Here is a 27,798-nt window from a genome sequence, read left to right as displayed (position 1 = left end):
CTAACAATGAGGCGGAGCATGAAGCACTGATCACAGGCTTAAATATCTTGAAAAGATTGGGTGCACAAAGAATCTTTGTGTATGGTGATTCAGAACTTGTGATCAAGCAAGTTAAAGGTGAATATCAAGCTCACCATCCGTGGATGAGATAGTATAGAAATGTTGTTTTAGATCTTTTGAGAATGTTTCTGGAATATACACTTTTGGTTGTACCAAGGAGTCATAATCTTATGGCAGATTCTTTGGCTATAGCTACAAGCAATTTCAAAATCCCCATCTTTTCAAACAATAAATTTGAGATTCATGTAAAGCATTGACCCCCTATTCTTGACAACTTGTGATATTGGCAAGTATTCTGGGATGAAAAGCAAGTAAATAAATTTCTCCAGAGTGAAGGAGAGTTTGAGAATTGTTCCATGGATGAAGTTTACGACAAGGATGATCAAGTCATCGAGGCAACCCAAGTTGATATACTACAGGTGAAGGACAACAATATTTCGAAAGGCCTTGTACCTTCGAAAGACTTGTTTGATCAAGATGATGTAGTAAGGAAGCCTACATTAGTTCCTACGGAGAAAGGTGTTGAAGACGTGAACATTGGAACAGTAGACAAACCAAAAATGATCAAGCTGTCCAAAACATTATCTCTCAAGGTAAAAGAAAAATATATTCATTTATTGTCTGAATTTTATGATGTTTTCGCATGGGATTATGTAGATTTAAAAGAGTATGAAACAAAAATAATTCAGCATACCATCTCGATTAAACCGAATTGAAAGCCCTTTAGACAAAAGCTAAGAAGGATTAACCCAAGTTTGCTGCCATCCATAGAGAAAGAAATTAATAGACTTTTCAAGGTGGGCATCTTTGTTCCCATCATATTTTCTGATTGCATGTCAAATCTAGTCCCGATGAGAAAGAAGACTAGAGAAATTAGGCTCTGCGTAGACTTCAGAAACTTAAACAAATTATCTCTAAAAGATAATTATCCACTTCCCAAAATGGACCATATCCTTCATAGAGTTGTTGGTGCTTCCCGAATGTCACTACTGGATGGCTATTCCGGTTACAATCAAATTTTAGTGCACGAGGATGATCAGGACAAGACAATGTTCACCACACCTTGGGGCACATTCAAATATGAAAAAATTCCATTCGGTCTCAAAAATGCAGGGGCCACTTTTCAGCATGCCATGGACATAGCCTTTGCCAATGAAAAATATGTTTTCTTGGTTGTATATTTAGATGATATAACGGTATTTTCACATTCAAATGATGAACATTTGTAGCATTTAAGAGTTATTTTTTAGAGATGTAGAAAGTTCGGGATCTCTCTCAATTCAAGAAAAGTTTGTTTGCTATGAAGGAAGTTAAACTTCTCGGCCACATCATCTCAAAGGAAAAAATCCAGATAGGCCCTTCAAGGGTAGAAGCTATTCGGCAAATTGATTTCCCTTGCAGCAAGAAATAAATCCAAGCATTCAATGGTAAGATGAATCTCTTACGCAGATTTATTCCTAATTTGGCTGAATATCTTAGAGAGACGACAAATATGTTGAAAAACGAGAATGCTGTAAAGTGGTCCAAAGAAGCCTACAAGTCCTTTCATGCAGTAAATCTTGCCCTCACCACTGCCCCTGTTTTAATCAATCCCAACTACTCCAATGATTTTATTATATTCTCTTTTGCTTCTAAACATACCGTGGCAGCAGTATTAATGCAAAAAAGAGATGAAATTGAGCTTCCAATAGCATTTTTCAGTTGCAATATCAGTGATGTGGCCCTTAAGTACAACATCATTGAGAAACAGGCCTTGGCTTTGGTAAAGGCAGTGAAATATTTCAAATTTTACATTTTACATTCGCATACTATTGCTTATGTGCCTAATGCAACGGTAAAAGAAGTTCTTGTGCAGAATGACCTGGAAGGTAGAAGAGGTAGATGGATAGCAACATTATTAGAATATGATCTTGAGATCAAGCCTACCAAGCTAATCAAGGGTCAAGGCTTAGCCAAACTCGCTGCTGAGTCAAATCTCCATGCTCTAGTTATAAACCTTGTAGTAGCATTGTTTGAAAATCAAAGAAGAAGTAGATTTCATTTAGGTATTTGATATCTTTCTATCATCTCCATGATATTATGATATTATTTATGTTTTGCAACATCTATATCCCCATCCAGGCATGTCTAAGGCTAAGAGCAGGTCATTGAAGCTGAAGGCTTATAAATATTGCATTATGGACAATGCACTTTATTGGAATGATCTTGGAGGTGTGTTGTTGAACTGTTTGACCGAAGATGAGTCTAAAGAAGTAATAAATTACTTCCACAAAGGGGATTGTGGGGGGAACTTGTACTGGAAGACCATGGCCAAAAAAGTAATGAGAGCAGGTTACTATTGGCCCACACTTTTTGCAGATATCTACAAGGCAGTGATGAGTTGTCACAAGTGTCAAGTTTTCCAAGGTAAAAGAAAACTTCTTCCTTTGCCTCTACAACCTATATCAGTTCATGCACCTTTTCAGTAGTGGGGCCTAGATTTCATAGGCAATATTAACCCATCATCATCCGCACAACACAAGTGGATATGAGAGCAACAGACTACTTTACTAAGTGGATCGAAGCGATTCCAACCAGGAAAGCAACATATTCAATTATAATTCAGTTTTTAGAAACTAATATCTTGTCCTATTTTGGCTGTCCTAATAAGATCATCATAGACAACGCGACATCATTCAAGTCTAAAAATATGTCTAAGTTTTGTAACAAATATAACATTAAGTTGGGACATTCTACAACATACTATCCACAAGGAAATGGTTTGACCGAGTCCTCCAATAAATCCTTAATCAATATCATCAAGAAAATGTTGGAGACCAACAAAAAGAATTGGCACAAAAAGCTGATCAATGCATTGTGGGTAGATCGAGTGAGTAGTAAGAAATCTATTGGACTTTCTCCTTTTAAAATTGTGTATGGAGTAGATACTTTTTTTCCCTCATCATTAGCGGTCCCAATAATGAAATTGTTACAAAAAGCAGGAAGTGAAGAGAATGATATACAACACTGGATCAATCAAATGATTCACCTACAGTAAACATGGGACGAGGTATTTTAGGACACCTCTAAGCTCCATGAGAGGATAAATAAAATCTATGATTGGAAAACAAAGGAAGATGATTTCAAAATTGGAGATGTGGTGCTTCGCTGGGATGCCAAAAACGAAGACAGGGGTAAGCATGGTAAATTTGAAAATTTGTCGAAAAGCCCTTATCAAATTTCAACTTTCCGAGGACAAAATGATTTCTTGTCGGATGAGATGAATGGAGAACCATGCTTAGGAGGACCAGCCAATGGTAAGCTCCTTAAGCACTATCTTTTCTGAATTGTCCCGGTTTCATTGTACATAACAATTTAACTTTCTACAAGTGTGAAGTAGAGAATCACTGGAGTTTGGAGCCCAAAGTGAAGGCCATGGAGCTTCACTGATTTTCTTCCATTTTCAATGTTCAATAATCAGTTAAGTAAGTCAGTTTATGTTATTCGAGTTGTCAGAATTTAGTCATGCATTTCAATTTAAGTTTTTTACCGTATTGCCCCACATGGTTAGGCACTTGGTCTATAGGGTTCTTGACACCTCCAAGGAGCTGTCATCCCCAAATAAGGCCGATGTTAGAGTAAGTATTTGCATACTGCCATCAATGATCAAAAATCCTCTTTTATATCATATTAGGGTCCCATTCTGAAATTTTTGTCATTCCACCTAGGTCCTCATTTAAAAATTTGCTCACTAATGGTAGCCCTATGTCAAAATCCCTACTCTCTCTCAAAAAATCAATATTTGTTGGCCCACCTTCATGTGTCTTACTAAGCATACATTGATTATAAAGGCTCATTTCATCATGTTTTGTGTCAGTGAAGTCCACTGAGAGTTTTCTCATTCAAGGCCCCATTAGGTCTTTAGGTTTAATTTTTCCAAGGTCCAATAAAACACCATTTCATTGCATAAGGCTAGCAAAAGTATGAGAGTGAAAAAAATAATATCCCTTTTTTAGTTAAAGAGGATTTGCAAGCATGCAACCATGGTTGCCAAAGTTCTAATTTTGATTTCAAGTAAGTATTTCATTCCAGTTTGTAATTTCATTCCAAAAACAGGGATGTAATCCTATTTTTTTATATTTATGTAATTTATGTCATTATATGTAATAAGTAACTTTTCCCAAGCTGTCAACTCAGTTCCAAAATGCCAAAGGACCAAAAGTCAAAGGTCAAAGTGTTTTCAATGTATATCAAGTGATCAAAGTGTCAAAGAAAAATTCAAGTGTAAAGGTATAGTTTCCAAGATTAAAGTGAATGAAAAAAGGAAGAAAGTGGGTCCTAAGGACCAAATCATCAATTTCATGAAGTAAAAAGGCCACCAAGACATCAAAAACAAATTCATTTTCACTCTCAAAGGTCGATCTTACACTCCCTTGGTTCAAAAAGTTGATTTTGCAGGTTCAAAGGCAAAAACTCTCTTGGCGTTGCACTTAGGAGGAAGGTGTTGCACTTAGAAGGGAGGCGTTATGCTTAGAGCTGCGGGCGTTGCCTTTTATTTAACACAGGCATTGCGCTTCTGGGTAAGGCGATGCTCTTTTGCCCAATGAGTCCCCAGAGCACCAAAACTCCTCCAAATTCTCTCAAAATTTCAACAAAGCCTTGTTTCCTCTTCTACCAAGTAAGTGACCCTATTTTCCACCTATTTGCCTCCTAAACAACATTTGTTTTAAGTGTTTTGATTCCTAAGAAAAATTGGCCCTTGGGCAAGTGATAAAATCCTAAATTCATCCCTATCCCAAATTTTCTGCCCATAGACCCTACAACACCTTCCTACGTCACTATTAAACCCATCCCTACCCTTACACTATCATTTCCTACTCCCTAAACACTTTTCCCATAAAACCCTAAGACCTGGGTTTCCAAAATTCTTAGGCAACCTCTAACATAAACCTATAATTTAATTATCATTCCCAACTCCCTTGACATGTTCACCTTCTATCACCTCCCACAACTCCATAATCCCTCCCCTCATCTCCCCAATTTTTTATAGCCCTATCCCTATTCCCTAGACCTATTTCCACTTCCCATTCCCACCTACCTTATCCCTAGGGTCTCTTAACCAAACACTATGGAGGAAGATAGAGACTATGTGGAAGAGGAGGATACACAAGTAGAAGAGGGCAGAGAACATAAGAGGCCACACAGAGGAGGCAAAATCATAAGGCTAGAGCCCACTAACAGAAATGAAGTCATGGCTTCACCAATGGCAGTCTCATGTTTTCAGTATGTAGGTTTCCTTGATTTTTGCAAAATGATTGAAAGAGATCAACATCACCTTGTTTTGACCAGAATTTTTGCATCAAACCTTAAAGATAATCAAGTGACCCTAGTAGAAGTGACCTTCACTTTGTCTACTTCCATCATCGTCACTACCATAGGGATTCCAAACATGGGTGAGAAGTGGTTTAAATCAAAAGATTTGGAGGATCAGTATTATGAACCATTCATCAAACCACTGTACAGAAATGAGAGGAGGATGGTGTTCCCTTTCAGCTACCTTCTTAATAGGTATTCCCCCATGATGAAAATAATCATGAAGTACTTCTCTTGTGAAGGAAGGTTCTCTAGGCTCTACACCTACCGTACTAGACTGCGTATACACTTCACAAAGGTCAAATTCCTCAATATCCCATACTATCTATTCAGAAGCATAGAAAAAATGACCTCCATTGTGTAGAAGAGAGATTATGACCAACAGATGAATAGCCTTTTCCATCACTCATTGATCAAGATCATTGTCCTTCATCACCTTGACCAGTTGCATATTTCATGGGACAATTTCATTGCCAATGATATTTTCACTTCTCCACAAGCTCCACATGCTAAAGATATGCTTTCTTCATCTCATCCCATTGATCATCATGCTGAATCCATACCCCCTCCATCTTAGCCCACTACATCTATTCCTCCATCTGATTAGCCACCCTCAGCATCACTGCCATCATCACCATTTCATGATCATGCAGGGTCACCTAGTAGAGTTGAGGTCATCAGGCCTAAGAGCACAAATGTGAGCACATTGGCACATACTTATCAGAGAGGCCACAGGCAGGTGTTTGCCCCAAAAATTGTGGGAGGGGCCTTGCCTTCTTCATCAACAAAGCAGGTACACAAAGGTAAAGAAAAGATGACAGAGGTAGAGATCCAGCAGCAGGAGGAGGACCTCCATGAGACAAAACAAGATTTTGAGCTTATTGATCCAAGTGAGCAGGATGACTATGAGGATTTTAGCATAGTCATCAAGGAGAAGGATGCCCAAATTAGAGAGCTTCAGACTAACTTAGAGAGAGCTAAGTTTGTCATTTCTTTTCTTGAGTAGGAAAACAAGGAGCTAAAGACCAAAAATCTGATCAATGAGGTGAAACTCATCAAGGCTCAAAGAGAAGCTAATAAAGCAAAGGTCATGCTTGATGAAGCATATGGGAAGTATGGTGATTTTGATGAGGAAGAAGACCAAATTCCAAGACAGAGGCCCAGGACTAGAGGGCTGAAAAGAGCTCTAGAACTAGAGAGGCAAAAAGAGGTTGAACTTGCCAATGAGCTCACTTTGAATGAACAGTTTGCCATCATGATGAATAAGGACCGGGAATATTGGTTTGAAGGGGTAAATGAGCATCTTGAGAAGCTCTTGAAGAAGTCAAAGAGGGACAATAAATTACAAATAAATATGGCCAAACATTACTTCAAGAAAAATTAGATTGCAAGGTCCAAGCTCTTAAAGATGAAAACAAGACTTGAAACCTTAGCCAAGAAAAAGGAGGAAGACAAGCTTGGAATCCTTGTTGAGGCATCACTCATGGTGGTTGTATGGTTGCAGTTGTAAGGGATAAACATTAAAATCCAAAAATGATCTCCTCATGCACAGGTGGAAGTTCTTCTTCTATTTCCATTGGATTTTCAGTCATCCGCCTCCAACTTTAGATATTATACTAAAACAACAAAATTGCTAAAACTTCACGAAAATTAGTAGAACTTCACTTACCCCAGAACTGAAAGGGAAACAAATTGTTGTTCATAAACTTCTCGCATCTGCCATTCTCCCAGTCTTTATCGAGTTAATTCTCCACTGTCGATCCTCTTTCTTCAATCTGACGGTTGGTGCTTTCCCTGCTCGAAAACTAGCCGGGTGATCCTCCACCATTGATCAAGCCTGCTTGATTCAACAGTGGATTCTTGATATCGCGTGGAATTCTTGCCGATGTTTATCACGCTGAGAGCATGCAAGAAAAGCAGTTTCTATGTGCTACGTGTTGGCTACTAAATGGAATCGCGTGACTACTCAAAATACCACTTACCTCCTTGAGCTCGCGTGAAAACAACTTTTGCCTATGAAGACCACTTTACTCCTCTCTTTAACTCTAGTGCTTGTTTACACATGACTACCATAGATCTAATGGTTCTGTCGATCTGACAGTTCTAGGCTTCTTCACGTTCACTCGCGAATTTATCAGACTTTTCTCCTTCCTCTATGATTTTAGCGCTTTCGCCAGGTTTAGACCGAGGTTGAGTTATACTTATTTAAACATATACCGATTATTTCAATACACAAAAATAAATATTTAATTGTGATAACACAAAGTCATATTATCAACCTCGAATTCTAAGGGACCAAACTGGAAATTAACAATACACAGAGATATTTTGAAGGAATCCAAGCCTCCAGGATTTTAACCATTCATGCGCAGGATACATAGAGATACAGAGATATTCAATTCTTTTATAGTCTAATTCTCCATAGCCAAATCCAGCAAAAATCCCCTTACAATAGTTCAAAGCTTACATAAATATTTTACATCCAACAATCTAATCCTCAATCAATGGATCAAATATATCTAATCCTAGATAAATACCTAAACTGCTTGATATTCTCCTCGAGAATCTCAACTAAGTCTAAACTACTTGGATTAATTACAAAATCATTTGAATACCTATATTCTAGCTCAAATCATATCTAGAAAACTTTGTAAATTGACAGCTAAAGGATCCCACTCCTTTGCTTGTAATTTTTTTTTGAATTTTTGGAATAAAATGAAGCCTTTTGCCTTCAAGCTTCATTCTCCTACATGACATGGCCTAACACACCTCATCAGCCTTCAACAGATCAAATTTTGAAGAATTTGGAGCAATTTTGGAAAATTTTGGATTTTTTGCATTTTTGGCAATTTTTACATTAGTCACATTGCCAAAGGGTGCTGCGCTTTTCCTATAGGCCTCCAAATGCAAAATGGTCACCACCATTGGATTTATAAGGCCAAATATAGTCAGTAAAACCACTTTGCTAAGTTTTTTTGGGTCAACTAGGTAGTTAAAAGATCAAAAACACCCACAAAAACATGTTTCTACCCTGTTTTGGAGGCTGGAGCTGCACTTTTGACCAGTATTCAACTTTTGGAGAGTCAAAACTTGACTATTTTGGAAACTAAAGGTATATATGGAAACTAGACAGGACAGGACTTCCAATGAGCTATCCTAGCCTCAATTTGGACACCAGGAACCCCCTCAAAAGTGGAGCTTAAGTTGGCATTGCGCTTAGGATAGTGGTGCCGCGCTTTTGACACAAATTTTCTGAGTTTCTTCATTTTGTAAATTCTCTTAGTTTTGACAGTTTCACCTTTACAAATCATGTTTTTACCAATGTAATTGATGGATGTAAATGTAGTAATGATGTTTTTACTATTACCTAGGGTAAATACATTAGGTGAAAACTCTTTTTGTGACTTAATGAATCAGTTTCCAAAAAGTGAGGGATGAGTCACTTTGACCACCCTACCCCTAGCTATCAATTTAGTTTTTGGTGGAACTGCTCCTTCTCTCATGGATTCAACCCTTGAGGCCAGGAGGAATTTTTTTGAGGCCTATATCATGTACTTTTTTAGTCATTCTATAGGTTGGAGTCAGTTGGATGTTGTAGTATTGATCAGAGACACTATTGTATCAGAATTTGGCCAATTTTAATAGATGAGTTGCAACTCTTTCTTTGGGATACATGTGGTACAAATGTTTAGCATTGTTTCTTCTCGATTATCATTTGTATGAAAGTTTTGTAAGTTCATAAACCATTTCATGTCTGTTATACAGTAATTTTCAGGTTGATAGGCAAAATACATGTTTGTTCATGCTCTGTTTTGGGAAATTTATCATAATTTGTCCATTTTTCTTCAATTTAGGAAGAATACATCTCCTATGCTATTCCTAACTCCTCATGAGTCTTAAAACATCTCACCAAATCACCTTTTAAGTGTTAAGATTTCTGCCTACCTTGCCCCTTTGAATGTCTACAATCATATCTTATTTTCCCTAAACTAGCTTCTTTGACCTAATATCCTCATCCAATAACCCAATCAAATCAAATCAAAACAACCTCTGCACTTTATAACTAGCCTGAAACCCTAATCCATCTAGCCGTCTTGGTTGTGATTCTTTGGAGAGATCCCTCTCTAGCTTGGTAAGGCTAACTACCAAGTCAAAAGATTGGTCTGTGGTTACCTTAGCTGGACTCTTCCTCAGCCTTGGAGATTCAGAGCAGTGATAACACATCAACGGGCAACAATAACCGAAGTTAGCAAAAGTGAACATCAATGAGAAACCCACGACGTTGACGAGCACGACGTAAAATGTGGGAAAAAGTCGGGGGCACATAGATTTGACAGTGGAGGTAGTGATTGATTGGATGACTCATGTTGCTTCCTTCCTCCAATATACGTTGAAGATAATGAGTCGGGGGGGGGGGCACAAAGAAGGACACATGGAGGCCCCTCGTTCCCTCTATGCCCCTCCTAGATTTTCAATTGCAAATCTTACAGCCATGCAATGGTCGCCACAACCATATTTGTGTGGAGGCAAACTACCTTTGTGCCATGTCTGTACCTGTGCCACCTCACTGCCTATTGAGAAACCAAGTGCAAATTAGTTTAACACTTAATTATTTTTCTTAATAATTACTTGTGAATATTAGATGTCTTCTTATTACTTATGTCTTGTTCATCAAACAATTATACATTTATTCAATCATTTAGGAAAAATAAAGATCACAATGAGATAAGAGACATAAGAAATTAGGCCAGTGGCGAGGGCAAGACCCACAAGGGGAAAACCAAACAATATTTTCCTTATAGAATCAGAACAAGATGAGAGATATCCAAGTCAAAACCAATATCAAACTACCACAAATATACCAAGTCAAGCCCTCCTCCAAGTCACCTTTGAAAGTCAAAGTCAACGCTTGTCAAACTGCTTAAAATATGGTCAAATTTTAGAATTTCAGACCTACAACTATGGCCGAATTTCACCTTGCAACAAATCTAGAAAAAATTCATCCTCTTCCACAAATTTTTTCCTTCACACGTGAAAACTGGTAGAAGTCAAAAATTCAGTCAACGATGCTAGATTCTCCTTGTTTTGACTTGCCTCTCTCTCTCCTTTGACTCAACCTCTTTCTCCTTCGCTAGTTGTAGAAGATACTTGTTCTAGTTGTGAATGAATGAGTTCTAGGAGGGTCAAATAGATCTCTAATATATAACTTTCCAAGAGGGTTAGACATGTGCCACTTGGAAGGTTAGGTAGACTCATCTAAGGAGGGCTGACTTGATCATCTTGTAAACTTATAGGCTCAAAATAAAATTCAAACTTTCTTTCTTTTAAATTTCCAAATGGGACATAAAACAAAGAATGTTTCTTTTGATTGAAAGTAAGTTATTTTAGACTCTAGCATGAAGAAAATGCTTAACAAATTATAGTAAATACATCAATGATATTTATACATTATGAGTACTGAACCTAGTTACAACTTCAACACTCCCTCGTAAGTAGGGAGGTATTCATAATGGCTCATTAGGATATTCTCAAGTTTAAATATTCGTATAAGTAAGGATCCGGATTGACAAACATCGTCAATAAGAACATCATCATAAGCAACAATGTCAAATTACCAAGGCCTTGATAAGTAATCTTTATCTCTCTACTAGATCAAAGCACAATGCTAGGAGGCATTCAATAGGACACCACACAACTACCTCTACAAGACACATACTCCACCTAGGTTCCCTAGAGTATGTCATCCACAAGACCATTTTGTAATTCAGTGTCACATTACTAGAAACAATTAAATTTCGGTCCACCAGCCCATTCTTAAACCTGGTTGATGTACTTGACTTAGGGTGTTTTGATTTGATTTGATGTACAGTACATGACACATGAATTTCAGTACATGATGCTTACCCAATATACTATTCTCCCTAACTGGGTCCATATAATTGACTTAGGGTGTTAATCCTAATCAGCCATAATACATGACATAGGGAGAAAGTAGGTGTCCATCCTCACTCCCTCTTAATATGGGAGGAGTTATCCATAAGTCTAAGTTTGTTTTCGAAGTACTCATGCTTTCCTTATATCAAGTACTTGTTCATCCATGGAGATCTATTGTAGCTTCTCAAATCCCATCTGCACCATATCTCAAATCATAATGTGTTTCAACCTTTCATAAAAATAGGTTATTTGACAACATTCATACTGATTTTATCATTACAAAGTATCATAATCGAATACAGTACGGAATCAAACAAACATTATCTAGAGCAAAAATGATTCACAACTAATTGCACAAACCACCATATATTCTTCCTTTGGAGTGCTTAATTCAATAGAATCCAACTTCATGCTCTTCCAGCAACCCATACCAAATTCCAAGTAGAAATAACCACTAGTAGTATATTTTCTCATCATCAACACTACCATCCCAATTGATGTGACAATTCATCATTCCAAAATTATGGAGGATCTTGATCACATGCTTCCTTTGACCAAGGAAAATTTCATTAGTTTTTTTCCAAACCTCAAGTCCCAAGTAGTAGTGTATCAATTAAAGATCCTTCATGTCAAATTCTCCTTCCAGCTCCATCTAAAGGCAATATCATTTCCTTTGACTCACGAGTCCTTTTTTCATTAGGAAAAATCATTCAATCAATTCCATAATACAAGGTCTTCTTTAACCATGCGGCTTCTTTTCAAAATTCTAGGATAACTCTTCTAATTGAGGCAATCGTCTTAGCATGGTCCCCTCCCTCTTACTGGGAGTGTTATCACTCCTCCAGATCTCCAACGTTGAGGAAGAGTCTAGCTAAGGTAAACACAGACCAATCTTTTGAATTGGTAGCTAGCCCTACCAAGCTGGAGAGGGATCTCTCTAAAGGATCACAACCAAGAGGGCTAGATGAATTAGGGTTTTAGGCTAGATATAGTAGCTCATGGTTTTTTTGATTTTATTTGACTGGGGAGGTCACTGGATGAGTGAATTAGGTCGGAGAATGAACCAGGTCAGGGTAAAAGAGAATCAGAATTGTAGACATCTGATGGGGCAAGGTAGGAAAGTTACTTTAACACTTTGTAGTATAGAGATGAAATGGTTTAGACTGGCGAGGTGCTAAAAAGAGCATGAAAACCATGCATTCTTTTTAGACTAAAGAAATGAAATAATTTATGATGATTTTCCCAAAATAGAGCATAGAAGAAGAATTTATCTTATCACAGCTTGAAAACCAAACATATTTAAAGTGAAATGGATCGTGAAAGGTACAAAACATTCATACATATGTAACTGAAGAGGAAACAATATCAAAATACCATGCCACAAGAATCCCACCAAAATAGCTACAACTCATCCAATATATTTCACAAAGTCTGAAACACTAGTACAACATCCAATAGAGTCCAACCTATAGAATGACTAAAATATTACATGATATAGGCCTCAAAAACCAACTCATCCTAGCCTCAGGGGTCAAATCCATGGGAGGAGGATCAGTTACAACAAAAATTGCACTGATAGCTAGAGTGTAAGGTGGTCAAAGCGACTCATTCCTAACTTAAGCAAATTGATTCATTAATAGCCATGGCGGCCATTTACCTAATGTATTTCCCCTAGGTAATAGTAAAAACATAATAGTTACATCAACCACATCAATTACATCAGTAAAACATTGATTTCCCATAGGTAAAAATCAAATTTGGAGAGAAACAATGAAAAACTGGGCCAACTGTCAAACGTGTAGCGCCAGTGTCAAACGCGCAGTGCCATATTCAATCTGACTTTTACCTGCCTTCCTGATGTCCAAATTTATCCCAGGATAGCTCATAGGAAATCGTATCCTGACTAGTTTCCAAAACTTCCCTTGGTTGTCAAAATGGGTTTGATTTAACCCTCCCAAACTCCATTCTCCCAAGACTGGTAAAAAAGTGCAGAATGAGGGTTGAAAAATGCAGTGTGGTCTTATAGGAAACTTTTGGAGGTCTTCCTCAAGTCCAAATGGAGCTTATGATAGCTAATTGGAAAGATATTTCTGTCTAGTTATCTTTTGACTCATCACGAAAGTCATTTGGACACTCCAACTAGGCGAAAAATTAATTTTCCCAAGGTCTCTCCAAAAGCGAAACAACTCTCTTGTAGAAAATGTATTTTTTCCATTTCTCCAAAACCATGACACTTGTGTAAAACGTGAAAGAGCTTCTTCATCCTTTTGCTATTATGGACCAAAAACTCTCTCACTTTTTCCAAATTCATCCCTGTTTGGTCTAAAACATAGTTTGAAAAAAAACTGGCCCTATGTGTGGCAAATGAATTGTCTCTTGGAATGAATTCTTGAAAAATGATGGAGACATGATGTTTATGAGTTAGAATGGGCTCACACTTGCTGAAATGACCTCCCTTAGTCCTCCTCTTCTCAGATGTCTCTGATTTGATAGCCAACCCTAGCTCAATGGGAGAGGAAATTAGGGTTTAGTGTAGTCAAAACAGGGGATTTGGGAAATTTATAGGAATGAAGGGAAATAAAGGGGATAGGGGGCTTCTAAATTCTTAGGAAAATTTTCAGAGGTAGGGATGGATGTTAGGAAGTAAGGGAAACTTGAATTTTAAGGATTGAGTGAGGGGAAGGGGTCCAAAAGGGCAAAACACATGCCTAGTCTAGAAAAGTGTCAAAAGCGTAGCAATATGCTATGGTTTGTTAAAAAATGATGATTTTGAGGGATAGGAGTGATGGGAAGTGTTTAGGAAGGTATATTAAGGATAGGGGAATGCGTAAGAGTATTAGGATACAAGTTTTGTTGATGATTTAACGACGGAGGTCATGAAGCCAAGAAAAATTTCCTCAAAATCCCGAGAGAGGGAAATGAGAGGAATGGGCATGGGAAAAGGTCAAGGGAGGTAGATGGAGTGTAGGTGAGTGAGGTTGTTATGCTAGGGCTACCATTAGTGAGTAAATTTTTTAATGAGGACCTAGGTGGAATGAAAAAAATTTCTAATCGAGATCCTAATATGAATATTAAAAGAGGAGTTTTGACCACCGATGGTAGGATGCAATTATTGACACTAATAGGGAGAACCTTCTAGCTTTCATGTTGTGATATATTAGATCTTGTCTTATCTTTAGGCACAAGTGGTCTACTCCTCCAATATTTAGGTCTTCTATAATATGCCTCGTTCTTCCGTATAATTCTTTTGCTACCAAAGCCTATGAATTCTTTGTCATTTACCTACAATATTTACTGGGAGGATGTGGAAGAAAGGTTATAGTTCAATAAAGAGTACATAGGCAAGAGACTAATAATACCAATAAACTTAATCTAAGAGAAAAGATATAGAGTGCTTATATTTTTGAGAAAATCCAGCTCCCTCTTAATCTTGGACCTTTTGTCATTTTCACCATCCTCGTTCTAGGAATCAACATGATATCATATCCTTATTGAAAAGTCTATGGTTTCTTATTATAATGGAAACTATCATTTCTAGGGTAAAAACACTAGAAATCTATTGTTCAAACCCTTGCTAGGGTTTATAGATCAATACATTGATTGTAGTTTTATAATATTTCTCTTTTTAGCCTCTTCTCAACTAGCTATGGTTTTGTAAACCCTAGATTCTCAATCTATAAGTGTCAAAATTCCAAGACCCTAGATTATTTATGTCATCAATTAAAATTTAACCTTGACTTCATCAAGCTAACTTCTTATAATCATTGTATTTCATCATAGTAGATCTCAATACTTTAGAAGTTAATATCCCCTTCAACAACCTTTTAGTTCAATATCCTTTGCTTGTAACACTATAGCTTTGACATTTTACCTTGAAGAAGAACTCAACCTCTTTTCATTGATTTTTGTCTTTTAAAAATGCATCAGGGTCATAGGTCACATATTTCATAGGTCACATATTTTTCATTGATTACAGTGGTGATCAATTCAGGATCGAATATAGTTTCATGAACCCCTTGAAGTTGATCACTAATATTTGATATATTCATATAATATGAAGCCATGATATCCTCCTTTGTCATTCTTGTTCCATAGAGTTGATTCCTCAAATATATCTTATGACTTGTTGTGTTGACAGAGTATAAGGTCACCAAACTATCATAAACTTCCTTGGATGTAGATAATTCTGAAACAAAGGTAATGAGGTGGTATTTGATGGATTCAAAGAGAATCCTTTGAGCTTTGATTTCTCCCTTTTTATACTTGGCCACTACTTGAGAATTTTTTTTATATAGTGGTGGAACTTTGCCTTCAACAAATTGCATGACTTCATTTACTATAAGGACTAGATCAATCCTTTTCTTCCAGGATTTGAAATTAGATGCACCTTCAATCTCGTTTCCATATTTTCCAATAGATTCCATTTGATTATAAGTATTATACATAGAGAATAGAAGACTACTTAATTTAAAGTGAGAGAGAGTTTCTACAAGGATTTCTTCACTCAAGAGTGTCAATAAATTGTGGTCTTCAAGCTTCCTTCCTTCACCTTAGATCTAGTACCATGTTGATAAACCTAGTGCAATGTAGTTTAACACTTAATTCCTCTTCTTGATAATTAATTTAGATTATCAGATGTTGTCTTATTACTTCTTATGTCTTATTCATCAAGTAATTATACATTTTTTCAATCATTCAAGAAAAATAAAGATCAAAAAGAGAGAAGAGGCACTATATTTTAGGCCAGCAGCAAGGGAAAAACCCACAAGAAGAAAGCCCATCAATCCTTTCCTGATAGAATCATATCAAAATGAGAGATATCCAAGCCAAGAAAAATACCAAACTCCCACCAAGATACCAAGTCAAGCCTCCTCCAATTCACCTTCAAAAGTCGAAGTCAATGCTGGTCAAACTGCTTCAAATTTGGTCAAATTTCATAATTTCAGGCATGCAACTAGGGCTAAATTTCAGCCTACAAAAAACCTAGAAAAATTTCAGCCTCTTCCATAGAAAATTTTTCTTCACACTTGCAAGCTAGTAGAAGTAAAAAAATCAGTAAATGATGCTAGATTATCCTTGTTTTGACTTACCTCTCTCTCTCTCTCATTTAACTCTGCATCTTTCTCCTTTGCTAGGTGTAGAAGTTAGTTGTTCTAGTTGTGAATGAATGAGCTCCAAGAGGGTTGAATATATTGAAGATAATGGAGAATATCCTAGAATAGGTAAAGTTGGTTCACGTAGCCTCAGGATAGGAATTAGTTTCTATTTCTTAGGATGTTGTTCTAACTTCCCTAAAGCCATGTATTCTATTTAATGTGTAATGTTGATGAACAATGTAGAGCATTCTGCAGAGCTAGACTCTCCTGGTTTAGACTCTCTTTCGTAGAGCTGACCAGTGGGTTTTATTTTCATTAATAGAAACATTGCGATTTTTATCATGCTATCAGAGCACCAGGGCTGAGGAACCTGTACGTTGGATGGTGGGTGGTTCTTTGAACCGAAATCATCGCAGGTTTTGAGTGGATAGCTGCGACGATACACTACTACACTTCTCCGAATTTTCATTTTTTCGATCATCACACTTTTCCAGTGTACAGTTGCGACTAGTCTCAGAAAATTGGTGTTTTTATGCGACGGTCTCGGACATTGGGTGTTTTTCTGCGATTAGTCTCAGAGAATTAGTGTTTATCTATGACTAGTCTATGATATTGGGCATATATCTGCAACAATCATGTAAATCAAAAAAATTGCAAAGGGAGCCAAGAACAAGGCTGTAGCTATCAAAGAGGCTGAGTGGGGAAGCCAAGAACAAGGTTGTAGCTGACAACAAGAGGTTGTCTAGAGGCTGAGAAGAAAGCCACGGTGATCTGCGCGTGTGCTGCGAGATCAAATAACAGTGATCTGTCTTTGTCATAGATTTGGGGTAAATTTAACATCTTTTACCTGTCGATTTTTTTTTTCTAAATCGCCAAGATGAATAACAACATATTTGAAGCATGCATGAATGAGCATAACAAGCTCGATGGTTCCAATTATGCAAATTGGAAGTTTAAGATGCAGACTCTGCTAGAAGCGCAGAGTGCTTGGACGATTGTGAATGGGGATGAGCTGAAGCCTGCGGCTGGATCTGCAACAATCCCAGATTGGGAGAAACGAGAAAGCAGAGCAAGGAAAATGTAAAAGATGTCAGTGAAAGACTGTATTATACTGCATATTACAGAAGGTAAGTCAGCTAACACGATTTGGTGAATTCTGAAGGAATTGTACGAGATCAGAAATTCAAATCGTCTTTTATTCCTCAAGAATAAGATTCTGTCCATGAAGATGGAGCAAAATGAAACAATTGCTTCATTCGTAGAAAGGATCAAGGATCTGAAAACCAGATTATTAGACATTGGTCATACAATGGATGATACAGATCTTGTTACCATTACAATGAATGGTGTCACTGATGATTATCAGATGTTCATCATTGGGATCAATGCCAGAGAGAAGATCCTGAACTTTGAAGAATTGACAGGTATACTAATGTAGGAAGAAGAGAGGAGATCGACTCTGAAACCCCAGAGTGTCGGTCTTGCATTAGTGGTGAGGAAAAACTTCTACAAAGGGAAAGGAGGTCCACAACAGCAAAATGGAGCAAGTTCACATAAACAATCAAATTTGACCCAAGGTATGCATCTGAATAAAAAATACTCTGAAACAAAATGTTTTTATTGCAGAAAATTGGGTCATATTTCCAGGGAATGTAGGAAAAATAAGTATCATGAAGAACAATAGAAGCCAAAGAGACATGCAGGTCATCTCGCACACAGTGATCAGGTGCAGAATTTGAGATTGTTCATGGTAGATCGTGAAGATAATGTTGATGCAAACATCTGGTATGTAGATTCAGGAGCGTCAACACACATGACAGGGAACAAGCACTGGCTGGAGGATTTTAAAGAGATCAATGAAGGTGCACAGATTTACCTAGGAGATGACAGAAGTCATCAAATCAAAGAATGTGGGAAAGTTTCTGTCATTCTACCTGATGGTAATATCAAACAAATTTATAATGTAATGTATGCCCCTGGCATAACTAAGAACTTGATTTATGTATCAATGATTACAGATCAAGATTTGAAAGTTGAATTTTTAAAATCTAATTGTTACATTAAGGATCTGCTAGATGGTATGAAGACAACTGTTACAAGAATTCGAATAGGACTATACAAGTTGGATGTGAGATCTACACCGATTCAAGAATTGACAACAACGAGCCTCACTATAGAAGAGCTTTGGCACCAGAGATTTGGCCACATCAATTACAATGATTTGCTGTTACGACAAAGGAAAGAAATGGGAAGAGATCTTCCTATGCTAAAGCAAGTACATAATGATTGCGATGCTTGTACTTTAGGAAAAATGCATAGAGAAGAATTCCCTGTTAGAGTAGAAAAGAAACAGAGGGATATACTAGAGTTAGTGCACAAAAACCTTTGTGGTCCCATGCAGACAAAATCATTAGGAGGTACAATGTATTTCCTACTGTTTATTGATGACTGTACAAAGCTTTCTTGGGTGTATTTCTTAAGTAAGAAGAGTCATAAATTCAAATACTTTAAGCAGTTTAAAAATATGATTGAAAGACAAACAGGGAAACAGAGAAAAATTCTCCGTTCTGATCAAGGGGGAGAATATAGGAAAGATGAGCTGATCAGATATTTTAAATATCATGGAATTTTGCAGCAGTTTACAGTACCCCATACTCCATAGCAGAATGGAGTAACAGAAAGGAAGAACATAAATCTAGTGGAATGTGCGAGAAGTACGCTGAAAGGTAATAATCTTTCAAATGGTTTTTGGGTTGAAGTTGTGAGTACTACGATTTATTTAAAAAATAGGAGTCCTACAAGAAGTCTTGAGTTTAAAACTCCTTTTGAAGCTTTGTATGGATATAAGCCTGCAGTAAAACACTTAAGAATATTTGGATGTAAAGCATTTGCCCATAAACCAAAGAAAGATAGAAGAAAATTAGACTTAAAAGCCATCAGATGTACTTTTATAGGGTATTGTTCGTCATATAAAGCATACAGATTATTTAATCCCTCTACTCATAAGATCTTTGTTAGTATAGATGTTAAATTCCATGAGCAGGATAGTGAAGAAATTGATGAGCACTATGATGGATGGGACATTCCGTACTTTGAAGAAGAGGATGCAGAGAACAATCAAGATCAACAACAAACAAAAGCAGAGGATGAACAATAGCAGTAGCAACAACAACAACAACAACAACAACAACAACAACAACAATAGTAACAACAAGAAGAAATAAGGTTTGAAACCACCACCCCACCACTTAGGAGATCAGGTAGGAAAGCTCAAATGCCTACAAGATATAGGGAAAATGCATTTATAGTTAGTATGATGAATGTTTTTGAACCATCTAGTTATAAATAAGCAAATGAAAGTAATGAATGGAAAACGGCCATGGAACAGGAATTGATTCAATAATCAGAAACAACACTTGGGAATTGGTAGAACTCCCTAGAGGAAAATAGGTCATAGGTTGCAAATGGCTATATAAACCGAAAATCAATATAGATGGAACTATAGAAAAACTGAAAGCTAGGTTGGTTGCAAAGGGGTATACACAAAAAGAAGGGATAGATTAGGAACACCACCAGAATGTTAATTTCCTTAGCTATTAAGAAACATTAGATGATGCACCAACTAGATGTAAAGTCTGCATTTCTGAATGGAGAACTGAAAGAAGAGGTTTATTTAGAGCAACCGGAAGGGTTTGTCCAGAAAGGAAAGAACATTTAGTTTGTAGGTTGAAGAAAGAACTCTATGGACTAAAACAAGCTCCCAAGTCATGGTATGAGAAAATTGATTCACTTTTTCTACAAGCTGGCTACAATCAAAGTAAGAATGACCCTAATCTTTACACCATGAAAGATGAACAAGGGTGCATAGTGTTGATTTCATTATATGTAGATGATTTTTTAATTACAGGTGATGTTATATATCTAATTGATGAAATCAAGCAGAAGATGTCATAGATGTTTGAGATGAAGCATCTCGGTGAACTCAGATACTGTTTAGGTCTCGAGATCTGGAGAGATTTAGGTCAAACATTTCTGTCTCAAGCAAAGTATGTCAAAGGCCTATTAGAGAAGTTTAGAATGGATCAGTGCAAGCCGACATTGATACCATTGCAGCAGAACATCAAATTGCAGTGTGAGGATGGCTCAAAAGCAGTGGATGCAACACTTTACAGATAGCTGGTTGGTAGTCTGATCTACCTAACCACCACTAGACCTGATTTGGTTTATGCAGTTAGCGTGTTAAGCCAATTTATGTCTAAGCCACTTGAAAGCCATTGGAATGCAGTGAAGAATGTTTTGAGGTATCTACAAGGTACTGTAGATTATGGAATTATTTACATTGACTCTTTTGATGTTAGATTGGCAGGATTTGAAGATTCAGATTGGGTAGGAAATGTAGATGATTTCAAATCTATAACAGGTTATGCATTCAGTCTTGGATCCGGGGTGATCACTTGGAGTAGCAAGAAGCAGAACACAGTCTCCTTGTCCTCAACAGAAGCAGAGTATCAAGCCATGTGTGTAGCAAAGTGCGAGGTGGTTTGGTTGTGGAGACTTCTCCAGGATGTTGGGGAAGAATAGACAGTCGCAACAACAATCAAATGCGATAATAAAAGTTCAATCAAGCTAGCCAACAATCCAGTGTTTCACAAAAACAAGAAACTTATTGATACTCAATTTCATTTTGTAAGGGAGAAAGTGCAATCTAAAGAAATTCATCTGGAATATTGTAGTACATGTGATAATGTTGCGGACATTTTCACTAAGCCCCTTGGAAAATTTAAGTTTCAAATGTTTAGGGAGATGTTAGGCATATATGTGAACCCATTTTCCATTAAGGGGGAGTGTTCAAGATAATGGAGAATATCCTAGAATAGGTAGAGTTGGTTCACATAGCCTCAAGATAGGAATTAGTTTCTATTTCTTAGGATGCTGTTCTAACTTCCCTAAAACCATGTATTCTATTTAATGTGTAATGTTGATGAACAATGCAGAGTGTTCTGCAGAGCTAGACTCTCCTAGTTCAGACTCTCTTTCATAGAGTTGACCAATGGGTTTTATTTTCATTAATACAAACATTGCCATTTTTATCAGAATAGATATCTAATAAATAGTTGTCTAGGAGGGTCGAATAGGTGCCACTTAGAGGGCTAGGCCGAATTGTACAATGAGGGTTGACTTAGTCATATTGTGGACTTATAGACTCAAAATAAAATTCAAATTTTCTCTCTTTTAAATGTCCAAATGGGACATGACAAAAATAATTTTTCTTTTGACTAAAAATAAATTCTTTTTTTACTCTAGTGGGAAGAACATATTTGACAAATTATAATAATTACATTAATGATAATTATACATTATGAAGATCGAACCTAGTTGCAACTTCAATGATTCCCTACTTCGTGCCACATCTGACTTCTACCATGTTATTGGATGACATGTGGGATTGACCACGTCATGCTGACATCATCATGGCATCAACCCTAAAACTATTTAATAACATCCTGCTACGTGTAAGAGCGATTTTTTTTTATAAAAATTCCATTGTTCCCATTCTCACTATTGTTTTGTGCACCATGGCCTGCAACTCATTTCCTCGCGTACCCATCGACCTCATAAACTCAAATCCAAAAGTTGCAAGCTCAATCTCACAATTATAAACTATTAATTCATCCCCCCATTGATAATTCAACTTGTTAAAACCTCTCCAAGTCCAATTCTACCAAATTTGAGCCAAAAGAGTCAACCTTAGGTTGCTACATAAAAAGCGCTAATGTCGCTCATAAAACTCATTTCCTACTTCAAATTATTCTTCCTTATTAAAAACTTCACTTGTGTATATACTAAAAATCCCCAAAAGTCACCATGTTCAGTGTCAATTTCTCAAAAAATCCAATTCAACATTTTCTCACGCTCAACTTGCAAAAACATAGATACTTTGAACTAATTTTCCCTCCACAACACTATCCAATCCTATTGAGCCATGTGGCACTTGTACATTGGCCCATTAATCCTTTTCATCAGTCAGAGATTGTGCCACCTACTTTACTCCGCTAATCAAAGTAAGTTCCTTTGCAACAAATCACTCACCCTCAATGGACACCTCACCTACTCTAAGCACTTATGTTGTCCCAATGACAGAGAAAACACAAAGAGCCAAAGTTTTGTGACCAAGATGTTGATGTTAGATATCCCCTCCTCACCACCTATGACATGAATAAGGAAATACAGATCAAACAAATTACTTCTGAATCAATTGTTGACTTCAACAATCTATCCACATCAAATATGGTGTTAACAATGCTCCCTCAAGTTTTCAACTTCCTGGAGATGCTGGGATGGTGTGCTAGTAGAAACTTACCATGGTCAAAGAGTTATCACATCTACCTAGGGAGATAAGCCAATTATTAAAATCATGCCAGAAGCCATCATATCCATGTTGTCATTTCCATACAGGACAAAATTGTAGAAGCTGGACATGGAAGTGTTAAAGGGTAAGTGGAGGGACCTCTCACTAGAGGTCCAACAACAGATGATTCATGAAAGTGTCAAAGGAATTTTTTCCCCTTCTGGTATCCCTCCTTACCTTATCATAAATTTTGATTCCATATCCAAAATTACCTTCTCAATTATTTCCCAAGTCCTTGGTAGAAGTATTGATATCCTAATAAATGAGTTGGTTCTAGAATTCCTAACCACTTTGTGTCATCCCATCACCAAGGCATGTAACCAGTATGATTTCCCTCATTTTTTCCCTAATGATATCCATACCCAACTAGTATATTATGGAGAAGAAAAGTCTTTCCTCTATCAATCATACATATTCTATCTCTTAATTCATTAGAATTACCCCTACCCTGAAGACCCGAATCTCAACATGTTGAATGAAAAAAATGTCATATTGTATGTCTTCGAGTGGATTCCCCTAGCAAGAATACCCAATAATAAAAAAGGTTTATTTGATTATGTGTCACCATTTTTTCCCATTATGTACACTCTGTTACATGGAGAACCCTTTCCTAGAGTCCCCAAGTTCCTCAGGGACACATTGCATTTTACTCCCGATACCAGGATAGGTGATTGGTATCTTTTCAAGAAATATACAATAAAAATATATGGATTTGAAGGGAGGCCATATCAACTACCATCCTTCTTAATACACCACATTTTCACACTGGAATACATAAGGCAGAAGTTTTGTAGTGAAAATGTACATTTTGTTTCTCAGAAGACAACAATGACTTTCTATCTTTCTCATGAAGTGGGTCCATTTGTGGTGAGGAAAAGAAGTGTATTGAGTATAGTAGAAGACATTGTTGGAAGCCTAGATTTCCTTTAGGTAGGACATGGTAGTATGATCCTCATAATATTAAATATGAGAAAAGGAAAAAAAGAGAGAGGGAAGAACACAAGCATGATCCTAATCCCATGATAGAATATTATGCTAACAAAACTGCATGGGAAGAGGTCAATTCCATCTTATTCCACGTGGAATCAAGTACCTCCGATCTCTCAGGAAGGAAAAGGAGTGTTTCAAAATCCATGTACATCGATTAAGGGGATGAACATAACCCCAAGAGGTTCAAGGGGAAATAAGAAGGAGATGAGGATGAAGATGATGAGGATGATGAAGAAGAGGACACAGAGTCCCAAGTTCTAGTGTTATATAATAAACAGCTGGTAGACCCATATAAGCTAGAATTCACTATTCAACACCTAGATTCTGCCATGTCGGCACCTAAAGCAACAGAGTCAAGTGAGACCTCAAAACTTGAACAAGTGTCCATTATGTAGAAATATTAGGAAATGGTAAAGTAGGCATCTAAGGAGAGAAAGAGAGGCATAAGGGTAGATAAGAATCAACAACTCCCTAGGCTACAAGCGAAGAGTGCCTTGGACCATGAGAAAGCAATTTTAAGAATGGAAGTTTGGCAATCTGATGCTTAGACAATCAGATCTATGGCATATTATAAGGTGCACCAGATGTCCTTGTTGCTTGACTAGGTCCCATCAATGGACCTCATGGACATGGATATGCAAGTAACCCATATGATGCATATGCATATGCATTCAAAAATTTCTACTGCCAATAATTTGTAGGAAATGTACAACAAGGAAAGTAGCCAACTAAAGTATGTGAGGATGTTGTTTAAATTGAGGAAGATTAAAATAAAAAATTTGGAAGATAAGATCACATGCTTGGACACACACCCTGGTAGTTTAATCGATATAAGACCACATTGGAGGATAATGATAGAGATATAATCGTAATGAAAAAGTAGTTGAATATCCTGAATGCACATCCTGTTTAAATTGATGACATAGCAACAACTGAGAAGGAAAATCAAGAGCTGAAAGAGAAGATGCATGATATGATAACAAAGACTAATGACTATAAGGATCAGATTGTGCTGCTAGAGGCACAAGTCTAGGGCATGAAAGAGTAAACAAGAGAGACATATTAGTCTCACCAAACACCTCACACCCTAGTAGAGTAGGTGTCAATGGTAATGCCAGAATATTCTAAGAAGTTACAACGTCTTCTCTCTACTCGAGAGTAAGAATTGAAGGAAAAGGAAGATTAACTAGCACGTACAAAAATGGAGTAATATTTGAAGAAAGATGAGTATCAACAAATTGATTTAGAGTTGGAGGTATTGAGGAGGAAACACCCAAGAAAATTTGTTAGGATATTCCGACACATAGGAAATAGTTAAGTTCAACTTGGTCTAGTATAGAGTTAGGTATAGAGTTAGGTAAAGTGTGTTTCTTTACCGTTGTACATTTTGTAACTTACAATCCGACGGTCACGATATGTAGTGATCCGACGGTTCACTCTCTCCTCGGTATTACCGACACTTGATCCGTGGCTTGACACCCGATTGGTCCATGAGTTCTATTTAAAGCACATGGAGGGTCATTGTTCGGGTAATCCGTGCATGAGAGAAGCTTATGTAAATTTTCATTCTTTGATTAATAAATTGCCTGTAGTAGCCACGTTGGCGCAGGCCGTGGACTGTTTCCCTCTTTGAGGGTTTTAACCACGTCAAAAATACTGGTGTATTGATCTGTGATCTGGTTGTGAGCGGTGTCCTTTTGGGGTTCTTTCTGAGGAACTTACCCTGTAAATTCCTACATGGCATTAGAGCTATTTGAGGGCCGCGTCCGTTGGTGATCCAAATCTGAAGCCGGTAGAACAGCATGCGGCTGTCGTTTCCTAGATCTGCTGTTTCTGACTGCTTTCAGGCCGAGAGGACTACTCTGTTGCGTTCGGAGCATCTATTCCAGTGAGGAACCCCTTTCGTTTCACGCGAAAAGGTTTCCGGTAGCCCTAGCTGCGTCATTTTTCAGATCGGGAGGTATAGAGTGTTTTTGCAGTGTACTGTTATTTTCTCTCTGCTTATTTCGGTTTCAGTTTATTTACCCTTTTTTTTAACCGGATCTATACCTTTCATTTCTGCGTATGCTCTTTGCCCTGCGACTCTGTGCGATCTGGGCAAATCAGAAACAGAAAGGAAGGATTTTTCTCATGCGTATGCTCTTTTCCCTGCACCTTAGTGTGATCTCGGAAAATCAGAAACATTGAGAAAAATATTTAGTTTTTCGGCTAAAGCTAACTTTGAGATTTTTTTTTAAAATATCTAGTTTTTTGGCTAAAGCTAACTTCGAGCCGCAAGGTTCGTTTTTCTTTGCATATTCGTGTTGGGTTTTGTGTTTTGTAGGGAAAAAGAGCTTTCTCAAGGAAAGCACGCAAATCGAGCCCCCCCCCCTCTCTCTATCAAATTTTTTGTATAGATCAATTGGTTCAAAGCTATTTTAAGAGAGTAGAGGTCTTGGGTTCAATTCTTCATTTTGTGGGGGCGGATTTTTTTCATTCCCGCACATTCGCGCACTTTGCCGGCAACTTCAACAAATGTTTTTCAAAAAGCCATAACTTCTTCATCCGGAAGCCTTTTTCAGAGCCGTTTTTTTTAAAACAGCCTAATTTTTCGAGATCTATCCATTGGAACACTTACTTTCAGCATCTTCAGCTTCAGTTTAAAAAAAAAATGGAAAGTCCATGCCAAGTCATTCTTGACAGCACTAACTACTTCCAATGGATAGCCTACATGGAAGATTTACTTAGAGGTAAAGGTCTCTACAGAATAGCCACAGACCAAGAGAAGAAACCAAAAGATGAAGACAAGGCTGCAAAATGGGAAAATAGACAAGATCAAGCACGTGGTTTGATAGGGATGTCTATTTCTCCTGATCTTAGATTCCATATTGCAGAACTTGAGACTCCTCATGAAGCATTGGAAAAATCGCTAAAGTTTTTGGGATTAAAAATGAAATTAGAACCCATCAACTTGAAAATGAGTTGCTTACTTTGGATCCTAATAATTTTTTCTTGCATTGAAGATTTCTTGTCCAAATTCAAGACCCTTAGATATCTCTTGGAAGGTATTAAGGTTAAGAAAGAAGATGGTAACCTTATTTATTCCATCCTTACTAAGTTGGGACCAGCATACTCTATATTTGTTTCCACTTTCCATTCTACAAGGGAAGCTTTCATTTGTCAAGGAAAAGACTACAAGGCCCATTCCTTTGACCCCTTTTGTGATTCCTTAATAAGAGAACAAGAAAAACTCTTACACCTTGGTCTTCTTAATCTTGGAAACTCTTCCACGAAAGCGTTAGCTGCCCAGCAGCAACCAAATTCAAAGAATCCTAAGAAGTCATATCCTCAAAAGAATGGTCCTAAACCAACTCAGCCTCAAAATGAAAGATCATTTCAGCAAAATGATAAGACCAATAAAAACAAATGGAAGAAGATTGATAGACATTGTAACTTTTGTAATCGAGATGGCCACTTAGAATCTAAATGCTTTAAGAAGATGGAAGCCTTGGAAGCCGCAATGAAGAAACATAACATCCATGTGGAGCCTACTTCAACTTCAACTTCCGGAATGGCACTTTCTACATGTTGTTGTCAATCATCTCAGTCTGGTTATGCATTAAATGTATCTTCTTCCTCTCCTTCTCATGAGTGGCTCATTGATTCTGGAGCCTCTTATCACATGGCCAAAAACCAAGCCATGTTTTCTTCTTTAAATGATTGCAACACCAAAAATATATATGTTGGTGATGATAGATCTCTTAATGTTGTCGGGACTGGATCTGTTCATCTAGACAATGGTCAGTTTAATGATGTATTATGTATTCCAACCTTATCCTGCAACCTTCTATCTGTATATCAGATAACTCATTCAGGTGAAGGTAAAATTGTTGAATTTTCACCTCATGATGTTGTAATCAAGGATCTAAGAGATCCTAAACAGATTCTAGCTACTGGTATTGCTGATGATTCCACAAG

Source organism: Pinus tabuliformis, chromosome 8 (genome assembly GCF_031772625.1).
Source record: "Pinus tabuliformis cultivar Carrire ecotype Pingquan chromosome 8, CPIR1, whole genome shotgun sequence".
Classification (NCBI taxonomy): Eukaryota; Viridiplantae; Streptophyta; class Pinopsida; order Pinales; family Pinaceae; genus Pinus; species Pinus tabuliformis.
This window is presented reverse-complemented; position numbering follows the sequence as displayed.